Consider the following 11,733-nt stretch of genomic DNA (forward strand, 5'->3'; position numbering starts at 1 on the left):
CAAGTTTGGTAACCATTTCTCAAATTCCGTATGTAGGAAAAGTACAGACAGGAATAATTTGCTTAATGTTACTAGTTTTCATACATCGTCTTTAGAACACAGTTTACCTTACATTCAATTACTGGGAGTGAGATGTCTTTGTAATACTGAGCAGGAGTTTAATAAACAAGCAGAAATTGTTGGTCACAGATTTTAAGGTACAAGGTCATTAACCAGATTGGATTGCCTGGGCATACAAGATGACAAAAGAGATGGACAGGGAGACTTTGTTACAACCTCATGTTGATAAACCTAAATTGGACGATTTGGTTATTGTTTCTGTTTACTCACCTATTTCAGAACAAGTCAAAGACATTATAAGAACACTTTGGCATATATTATCCAGTGATCCTAAACTTAGTATGGCTTTAAAAACACCCCACGGTTGGCGCTCCACGGTGAACGGCCAACTGTGTGAGCTTCCAGGGTCTTCGACTCGCAAAAGTACTTTGGATAGTCGTTGAATCTATCCATTCAAATTGCAAAGAATAAGAGTCCACTTTCTACCAGTCTTGCTTAACAGCCTCCAAGGATCCGCCTCCAACTGCCTTGCAGATTTCAAAGAGCAAAGGAGGGAAATTAGATTTGAAGGGGATAAGGAAAGGCTAATGCCTGTATAAAACTATTATACTGTACTTAATACAGATATTAAGTAATATAACATTTAAGACATTTATCCATTTAATATATTCAACATTAATCATACAATTTCATATCGAATGGCTACATATGTACGGTGTTAAATAATCTAATAAGATACAATTCTGCAGAAATAAAAATGTTTTAACATTCACCATGACACAAATGTGTATTTGTGTCCTCATGAGTAATGCTACTTTTAGTGTAGCTAGCTACTGTTTTTAACTGCACAATACTCAAGTTAGTTCTGAATGTACGAGAGCACAAAAAAAATAAAATGTCTTGATTATATCCTTACAGCAATGAGTAATTTAAGTGCCCCATTATACCTATGTGTAGATACTGTTGAACACTGTACTTCAGATTATTTATGGAAACTCGTGTTGAAAGGCTGCATTCCACCATGCATTCATACTTAATGCAGTTGTGCTTTCTGAGATCAGTCATACATATAACTTGAAGTACTTGTCCTGTGCAAATGCCCAGTGTTATTCAATGAACCTGAGTACATATGACATGTAGAGCAGACGTACTGTAATACCTAGATCTGTGTGAATACGCCAGGTCATTAGATACAACTGTATACATACACTACATTACCCCAGGTCATTCAATAAAGCATTTATGTCATTCCTGTCTGTGAAAGTAACACTAGATGGTATCTACCAGATCTGAAATTGTTTGCACTAATATCAAATGTGTATTAAATGTAACCACATTAATAGCATTGAAACTTGCATATAGGCTATGGTATATAGGACATGAATGACAAATGCTTTATTGAGGTACTTGTACAGTACATGTACTTGAGGTAATGAACTCACGTATACCGCTTCATGACTAATGCTGAATATATTAATCAGCTAAATGTATGAAATGTACACACATACACCGATCAGCCATAAGATTATGACCACCTGCCTAATATTGTGCAGGTCCCCCTTTTGCCACCAAAACAGCCTGGACCTGTCGTGCCATGGACTCCACTAGACCTCTGGAGGTGTGCTGTGGTATTTGGCACCAAGACGTTAGCAGCAGATCCTTTAAATCCTGTAAGTTGTGAGGTGGGGCCTCCATGGATCGGACTTGTTTGTCCAGCACATCCCACAGATGCTCGATTGGATTGAGATCTGGAGAATTTGGAGGCCAAGTCAACACCTTGAACTCGTGATTCATCAGACCAGGCCACCTTCTTCCATTGCTCCGTGGTCCAGTTCTGATGCTCACGTGCCCATTGTAGGCGCTTTCGGCAGTGGACAGGGGTCAGCATGGGCACCCTGACTGGTCTGCGGCTACGCAGCCCCATACGCAACAAACCGCGATGCACTGTGTGTTCTGACACCTTTCTATCAGAACCAGCATTAACTTTTTCAGCAATTTGAGCTACAGTAGCTCGTCTGTTGGATCAGACCACACGGGCCAGCCTTCGCTCCCCACGTGCATCAATGAGCCTTGGCCGCCATGACCCTGTTGCCGGTTCACCGTGGTCAACAAATGCCAAAGAATATTTGACCAACTCAGGGGTGGAGTGGTAATAGTATGACAAAATAAGAAATGAAAAATAAAAGCAGATTTATACTATTTTGACTTTTGTTTACCATTTTTTGTGTAGGTCCTCTTTTGATTTAATTAATTTGTTTCACCGCTCACCTCCATGTGAAGCAAAAGTTTGCAAACACTGGATGTGGTGGTCCCTTGATTCTATTTTTTTTAATGGAGAACTCTTCTTCCCATTATTTATAATTAAAAGGAACTTCCCAGTTCATGTGAAAAACAGCCCAAAAATTCTCCATGTTTCACTGAATGCACTTGTTTCTTAAATGCACCAAATGCATTTAGGGAATGTAAGTATATACATCACCATCTCCCGGTGTTCGTGCCAAGAACCTTCTCTCAATAAGTCCTTCAATTCGTCTTTGGAACATAACTGGACATGGTGGGAAACGCATCTTCAGCAGTTGAGTCACCTGGAAAATGAAAATGGATGGATGGATGGATATTTTCGAAACCGCTTATCCATGTGGGTCACGTGGGTCACGGGGGACACCGGAGCCGATCCCGGCAAGCATAGGGCGCAAGGCAGGAATACACCCAGGATGGGACGCCAGTCCATCGCTGGGCACACACACAGACACACAGGACAATTTAGCAGCCAATGAACCTAACCTGCATGTCTTTGGACAGTGGGAGGAAACCAGAGCACCCGGAGGAAACCCACGTGGACACGGGGAGAACATGCAAACTCCACACAGACAGACACCCTGAGCCAAGACTCCAACCCAAGACCCCTGGAGCTGTCAGGCAGCAGCGCTAACCGCTGTGCCACCGTGCCACCCCAAAATTAAAATAAAATGGTTTAAGTCTATGCCCACATACAAATATAAAAACATGAATATTAGATATGCCATCACAAAAATTAAATAAAAAAATAATAATTTAAATTAATTGCCTTGGTTTGTTATTATATATATTTTTTGTTAATTATTGTCTTCCATTGTGTTGAACAGGTTGCAGTCCTAGACTTTCCCTGCCAAATAAAAAGTTGCCAGTAACACTCACCTCTGCGAATAGCGCATCGTGCTGCATTGTATTTCTGTACTTCATGATGCGTATAATGGTCAGGTCAATCTCATTCCTTCGGTTTATGTCTATGCTCTTCTGCATTTCTATTCTGTCTTCGTCCATGTCCTCTACCGGGGCAAGATGAAGATGTAGATGAAAAAAAAAAAAAAGGATCAGAAATATCAAACCCAATCCTGAATAGCATGGTTAGCCATCATGAAAACAGAGTATGATTACTGAATTACTAGCATTATGCGGTTGTCAAGCTTTTGTTTTAGTTTTTTACCATAATATGCCAAGCTTTTATTAAATATACACTGACTGAATATTTAAACCACACATGCACTTGGACAATTCAATATGTTCCTCTAAACCATTTCAATTACCTACAATAACTAAAAAAAAATGTTACAGACCAGACTTCCAGTTGTACCCAGCAACCTAGTTTTAACTGACAAAGTAAAACAAACTAAATCTTCTGAAAGCACAGAACATGATACTTAAGTATATTGAAGATTTGTATACACTATGGACTGGTTTCACACAGCCAGATCAGCACTAGTCTTGGGCTACCCAATATTATTATAGTTAGGGTAGTATACAACTAGCAATGATCTAATTCAGTGAAACTATGTGTTTCCCTTTGATATTAAGGTCCTAAAATGTATTTAACACACCTGGTTCAAGATTTATTACGTGATATTTCTTCATTTTCCTTGATTTGGGCCCCTCCGTAAGGAGCCTCACTATTAGCGGACATGGCTGCGACTGGAGATTTCCCTCTCTGGAATTTTGGTTTCCTGTTGGTTTTCCTGAAAATGACCAACAAAAAATAAGAAATACGTATTGTGCCTATCATAATAAATAAGACAAAAATAAGCAGACATATGCAAACATCGTGAATTGGAAAACAAATGTTGTAATATTGGTTAAATAAACAAACTCTAGCACGTAAAAATGTGACTTACAAATAATTGTTCAATATGTCTCTTCTTGATAGGTTGGAATGTTTAACTGATGGAAGGATATTCAGTTTCATTCCTGCAGTTTTGTAAACAATTTCACACTGAAATCAAACATGAAGGTTTTATGACAATAAACTGAAGTGGTAATTAGTAGTCATGCTCCTGACAGACTGAAAAGCATTGCAAACATGACAGATTTTCTAACCTCTTTCACAACACACTGATAGATTTACATTACCTCATATATAGAAATCATTGCTATTCATAATTTGTTTCTAGTCTAGTCAGGACAGGAGGCCATATTTGGGACAGACTAAAATAAATGACAAAACAGAATGCCCATTGACTATAATGGGGAAAACAGAAGCATGGTCTATATCTCCAAATCCAACACCGGAATCCTAAAATACTGAATATACTTTCTTTAAAATAACCTCATATTAAACATAAAATTGGAATGACAGCTGCTTTCTATGGAATGACAGGCCTGGAATATGGAAACATAGCACAAATAGGTTTGACTGCCTATACATAGAATTAAAATATATATAAATATATATGTCATCTAAATTTATGTACACTGCACAAGTGCAACTGTATGTAAAATAATTTGATATCTTGAAACAATTGTAAATCATCCTTTAAGTGTTTTATGAACTCAAATATGAAGTATTGTGCATTTTTCTGCAGTAAATAAGGTTTGCTTAGTTTCAAAAGTAAATTAACCAATCAAATGAGAAAGGGCATGGTTCTTTGTGGTCAATGCAGTAAGTGGTATCATGCAGCTTGCCTTTCAACAAACCAAACCATGTCCAAAGTATTTCATTTGTGAGACCTGCTTGTAAATCAATGTGTGTGTGAGAGAGAGAGAACAATCCTATTATGTTTTCAGTGTGTTTTCAGTGTGTTTTCAGTGTCATTCCATGGATTTTTTTTTATATGAGGTTATTTTAAAGAAAGTGTTTCAGGATTTTAGAATCCCAGTCTAAGATTTGGAGATACAGGCAGTCAAACCTATTTGTGCTGTTTTCATTGTGTTTTTGATATTCCAGGTCTGTCATTCTATGTTGTTCCAATTTGTTTTATATGAGGTTATTTTAAAGAAAGCGTATTCAGGATTTTAGGATTCCTGTGTGGGATTTGGAGATATAGACCATGCTGCTGTTTTCCCCATTATAGACAATGGGCATTTGTAAGGTGTGATATTGTCTGATATTTTGTCAACACTGCTGAATGATGAACTCACTATGATCGTGTGAACGTTTTCCGTTTCAGAGATCAGTGCTAATTTGAAAATGGATATATTGCGTTTTGATATCAATCAGGAATGTCAAATGTCGCGTTTTGTGGGGGGAAGAAGCAGGTTTTAGCATTGGGATTACAAGACATAACTCGTTTTAGATTAAACTATGTATACTATGTGAAAATGGTACCTCTAGCAGTATATCCACAGCAAGAACCTGAACGATGTGGATTTGGCTTCATTATCACGTTTTGCCACGAAGCTCTTCAAATGTTTGCTCACTAGAGGTGAAACGATTCCACACATTTTCGATTCGGTTCAATTTTCAGTTGTAGTTATTTTTCTTCACACACTTCTCTCCAAACTAATAACCTTTCTTGATAAAAAATCGATTTGGCAGTAACGGCACAATAGTTGAGCATCGCTCACGTTATTTTCTGTATTCATGCTTTAGGTCGGGTTTGATGCGCAGATTTTCGCAGTTACGCGCAGAACTGCAGAATCCTCCGCTGCCATTGGTAGAGCAGCGCAGATCCGCGCAGAACTGCGAACATGTGCCCTTGACGGACGAGAAGCTGGTGTGTGCGCAGTGTGTGCTGCGGGCTGGCACTGTGGGAAGCATTTTGTAAACCGTTATCTCCTGTATCAATCATTCATATTTAACACTCCGACCATTTAAAAATTGAATTAAGTTGGCAAAAGAAAGCTAAATTCTCAAATTCACAATCGTACTCACGGTAGATTGATAACTGCATTATTTTTGTCTTAAAACATAAGTGCCACATAATGTATATTAATGTACCAGTTTTAGTTATTTTACAAAATGTAAAAGCAGTAGATATTAAGTAAATATACGTTGGAAAAAACGAAGGTGTATTGGTAATGATTGAATGCAAGTGCAAACAAAACACAAAACAATATGGAAAGGATACTAATGCAGCCAAATGAACAGACTTCTATTTCTGGCAGTTTGTTTTGTGGGTAGATTGTGATTTTAATGGGGTTTTTAAATGTACTTTAGCATTATAATCCTCAAACTTAATGTGTGATGAAATGTGATTCATGCATTTTACTGCGCTGCAGCAATACTGCAACATTTAAATGATGTATTCACTGTATGATGCACTTATTCTTTAATGTTGTGACATGCTTTGGCATGGTGATCCACTATATACAATGAAGATTGACTGATTTAATTTGAATGAGGATTAAAGATTCTCATTTTCCAAAATAAAACATGACATATTCCAAAAATGATCGAGCTAGTGAAGTGCTATTACTATTGCTTTTTTATATTTGTAAATTGAAAATCTGTGAGCAAAAATGCAACCTACATATTTATAATATTTTTTGGGAAGAATATGTGCCTCGCTTCATACTCTGCAGCAGACTCCCATTAGCAGACTGGAGCTGCACTTGCTCTGCAGACCACAGAGGGATAAGGTGGTGGGGGTTCAAGGTGGGGGAGGCTGGCAGTGGATGCAGGTGGCGGGTGGGTGGGATGGTTCTATCTGTCCATAGTTTTTACATTTTTCTGTATTGCGGTTTGTTTTGTTGGCATGTTTGCTTAATAACTTAATTACTACAAAAAACAAACAAACAAACAAAAAAACACATATTGGTTAAACAAATTGCCGTTTAGCCCCTGTATACACTTTTATATCCCGTTGGCACCCTTTGGCACTTAGCAGAGTATACAAACCAGACTTTGGGCACTCCATTCAAAAAAGGTTCGCCATCCCTGGCCTATAGTATTATGCAACGTGAAAGCGCTTTGAAATGGCTCGTCTCTAGTATTACAGCTGTGCATGCAACGCTTTTCAACAACACAGTGCCCTACAATATACAATAATTAGCATCAAACAGGTGACTGATCCAGAGACCTGGGTTTGCAACGAGATCGAAATTGAATTCCAAAGGAAAGACATAAACGTGCTGATAAAATACATAATTACAATATTATATGAATATATGACTTGCAGAAAACTAAGCCGGAGAGATGCACACAGGCAGAGATATTTACTGTCTTCTGTCGTTTTGCTTTTTCTTATACTTGAATTAATATTGGTTTGGCGAAGCCACCGTCTTTAAAGTTGATGGTGGAAATGAAATGCTCGTTTCGATAGATCTTCGATTAAAAAAAGTTCACCCTACTGACTAAAACTGATGTCTAGATACCCAGTTAAGCTCCCTCACTGCTGCTGGACTGGAGGACTGACTTCAAATCTGTAATGGACTGACCAGACATAACATCACACACACACTGTGGCCTGCTGAGTGCTGTGGGCGGGATGCTGGACATTTGAATGTATTGCTCCTTCATTTATTGGTATTTTTATCTGTCATGCAAATTTTTTTCCATAACAGCCTACATCAGCCTGCTGATGAAGTGAGGTTGGGGGGGCGGGGACTGAGGAATCTTTAACCCTCAGTGATTTCCGTGTGTGTGGTGGGGGGGGGGGGGGTGCTGATGAAGTGAACTCTTAATGAGAGCACTGAGGAGAATTTACAATGAGAAAAAAAATGAATTGGGGTTTTCCCCCTAATCTGGCAACCCTGGGTATAGACTGGAGGTTTTATTTGTTTGTCTTGGTTCCTGTTACACACGTTTTACGATACAAATGTAGATGGGTGACTTTACGTTATTTTGCATGAATATAAACTTACTAAAGTCAAATTTCTAAAGTTATCTAATTTTTATAAACCCACCTTGAACTACGTCTTCTTCATTCACTCGCTAACTGTAAGCTACAGAAATGTGTTTCACTAATAGCGGAAGACCATTGCATCATCGGTCTCCACGGGAACGACAAATGCAATGACGTCATAAATAGCGGCCGCCCTAGAGCGAGAGAGGATGCCCATCCACAAAGTAACCTCTGTTATCATATATTAATATATTATATCTTATTAGGCTTTTTATTAGTAGTACGTTACTTTAGTATAATCACCGTTTTGAGTTCATGAAACAATTAAAATACAATAATTGTGAACACATTACTATTAAAAAATTCCTCTATCAATATGAAAGTACTCATGAGTAGTCTGTGTGTGTGATGGTGCTACATTTCACTTTAAAGGAAGGTACAGATATTGCAGGTAGTGTGTTAAGAACATTGGTTGCGTTCTTGTAGCACAGATGTCTGCAGTTCTGCGCACATCTGCAGAATCCCACCAATCCCATTGAAAAACTGACTTAGTTCCCCAAAATGTAAATTTCATTGGTATTTTAAAAATGAAGACACTTTTCCCTTTTTGTGGCTCTATTCACAGGAATGTCCACAGATAAGCTGTTACACCCAGTGTCCACAACACATGTGCATCTGGGGAAAGCAGTTTGTTTTGGCTTTGATATTTCCTATGATGCAAAAACGCAAGCCACTTGGGTAAGAAAATAAAGTATTTGAAACCTCACAGGTTTTCACCCACAAAGAATAGCAGCTTCCTTCTGCATGGGAAAGGGGCAAACAACAAAAGACTTTGCATTTTACCCTAAGCTGCTCTTAAACTAGGCTCCCGGCACTATCCGCACAATACCAAGAAGCCTGAATCCTTCACAAAAATACATGTAAATTCACTGGGTACATTTTTCTGAAGTAGAGTTCAAAATCAAGATGGCTGCAGACATCTTCGAGGCTTGCGATTAAACTTGGTTTCCAGTGATGGGTTGACAAATAATGGCAATTGTTGAGTTTAGTCAGTGTATAATGTGTATTATAACTTTAACACAATAATGTTGATTGACAATGCCCTGTCCAAATGCCAAATACATTATATTTGCACCATTGTTGCAGCAAGATTGTGTAACCCATATATAAATGTAAGCTTTGTGTATTGCTCCGGAGAGGCCAGCTGCAGTAGTTCTGATTTTTACAAAACATTTTCATCCAAGGCCATAGAAAGAACAGAAAGGAGAGGTGTGTGATAAAGTTTGAGTTACCTCACTGACATCATCTATTTGCCCAGCAACAAAATGGAGTCATTAGGGATAACAAGGAGGGTGTCGCATGGAAAATTGAAGTGTCCTTTGTCAGAGAGACATTTGTATTGTCTTTGTAGAGACAAAGCTGTAAGTAAAGGGTGGGACACTGAATCTCCAGTGCAGTTATAAGTTCAGTGGTGAAGAGGTTTAAAGTCAGGGGAAAAATCAAAATATGCCGTGGTGTTGTTTATTCAGTGGATAGAAGGATAGAAGGGCGTCTGCAGTGCAGTAAAATTGGGGCCAGGCTGCAGCCTCACACCCACCCACTGTATACCTGGTCACAGTCAGAAAGAGAGAGAGAGAGAGAGAGAGAGAGACTTTGTGATTGGAGTTGTAAGTGAAAGTTTCAAAGCTACCCCACGGACAGCACAACTGTGCCAACAAATGGTAATGTACTTGGGGCATTGACTGGAGAGAAGTAGAGAGGGCCCATGCCAGAAAAGAAATGATTACTACATTTTCAATTTTGACTATGCGAGAACTACGTAGTGTGTTCTTAAATTAGACATGATATGTTTTCAGCAGTATTTTGAAATAGCTGTTTTATAAAAGCAAACAAATGCTACCCAAGACTGAAAGACCGGTTATGTTAAAGCTTTTCATACATACAGGGCTTCCAATGCCAAGATTTACAAGTCTGTTTGAACACTATTATTAGAATGGCAATTTAAAGGAAGCGGAAGATACAGTGGTTACATTGGACACAGATAATATTGATATGGATGTTGATATTGAAGAATTTAAGTCAAACTGTTTTTCTAAGGATCTTCACAGGGGGCAGAAACAACAAACAACTCTCATATTCATCCCATAGGTCTCAGGCAAAACCTCACCTGGTCCTAATGTCTGTGTCTCAAACTACTATTTTATACATTACAGGTCTTACTAGGAAAATCCAGCAACAGAGGTCAGTACTTCCAGGGCAGACCTCTGCCTTCCCTTGACATGTACACCATTTCTGGAGACTAGCTCACATCTGAAAACCATATATAACAGAGACCGGTCTACATATATTAACACTAAATGTGAATATAAGGAGCACCAATAGTATAGTAATTCCAGTAAGGTTATATTAAATCAGGGATGGCTGAATCTAAAGCCCTTCATGTGGCCTAGAAATATGGAAGGACAGTATTTTCAATCTCATACCATCATGGTGTTAACAGGGTACACTGTAAACAGGATATCGGTTATAATTCCATTACTAGTGGAAAAGGATTTTGTTTTGTCATGATATGGCCTATTAAATGGGAGCACAAAATTAACACAGAAAAGCATGAAAAGCAGAAAAAGAAACAAGATCAAGATTAATTCCCCTATCTCCCACCTCAGAGCTGCTTCCACCATTTGTGAAGCTCTCATACAGCACAAGTCTGTTTGCCATACCTCCACCTAAAGCAGGGAATCGTTTTATATTAAAGCGTCTTGTTCATAATTATTCTGTCGTCTGCGTGAATATTTTATTCTAGTTATAATAAGTCTGTCTCCTGCAACACTTATAAGTAAGATTTCTGGCTGCCATTTCTATTTTCTGATTGATTACAGAGAGGTACAGGGGGGAAATCTAAATCATCCTAGATTTAAGTATTCAAAAAAATAAAAGATCATTCTTCCAATACTTTTTTCCTTTTCTGTGGGGTGACAAAACTATGATCCCATTTCGTAGAACTTACTTTATACTTTACTTGGGCGGGTTGTAAACCAGCAGTCATTTTTGCAATACGTTTCAGTGACTGACATATCTGTGCTCTGCTCTAGATCCTACTTTGTGTGTTTTGCTAAGATTATATAAACAGCACGTAGGAGTAAGGGAGGGCAGTCTGTTCCAACTCAAGATAGCGTCCAATTTGTTATTATCTATCTATCTATACATGTATACACCGATCAGCCATAACATTATGACCACCTGCCTAATATTGTGCAGGTCCCCCTTTTGCCACCAAAACAGCCCATCGAGGCATGGACTCCACTAGACCTCTGAAGGTGTGCTGTGGTATCTGGCACCAAGACGTTAGCAGCAGATCCTTTAAGTCCTGTAAGTTGCGAGGTGGGGCCTCCATGGATCGGACTTGTTTGTCCAGCACATCCCACAGATGCTCGATTGGATTGAGATCTTGGGAATTTGGAGGCCAAGTCAACATCTTGAACTCGTGATTCATCAGACCAGGCCACCTTCTTCCATTGCTCCGTGGTCCAGTTCTGATGCTCACGTGCCCCTTGTAGGCGCTTTAGGCGCTTTAGGTCAGCATGGGCACCCTGACTGGTCTGCGGCTACGCAGCCCCATACGCAACAAACTGCGATG

At 38.9% G+C, this 11,733-nt stretch overlaps 1 long non-coding RNA gene across 2 annotated transcripts; it reads right to left on the minus strand.

Moving 5' to 3' along the window:
* Positions 1–2,021: 2,021 nt before the first annotated feature.
* LOC136754090 (uncharacterized) lies at positions 2,022–8,231 on the minus strand. 2 transcript variants are annotated; one of them, XR_010817534.1, is made up of 4 exons: positions 5,639–5,714; positions 3,918–4,052; positions 3,238–3,368; positions 2,022–2,645 (listed from the first exon to the last, which is right to left on the minus strand). It is a non-coding gene; the product is annotated as an uncharacterized LOC136754090 (long non-coding RNA). The 2 variants fall into 2 exon arrangements; XR_010817533.1 differs by lacking the exon at positions 5,639–5,714 and adding an exon at positions 8,158–8,231 and having other exon boundaries at positions 2,023–2,645.
* Between the last annotated feature and the right edge of the window lie 3,502 nt (positions 8,232–11,733).

Source organism: Amia ocellicauda, chromosome 7 (assembly GCF_036373705.1).
Source record: "Amia ocellicauda isolate fAmiCal2 chromosome 7, fAmiCal2.hap1, whole genome shotgun sequence".
In the NCBI taxonomy this organism is placed as follows: domain Eukaryota; kingdom Metazoa; phylum Chordata; class Actinopteri; order Amiiformes; family Amiidae; genus Amia; species Amia ocellicauda.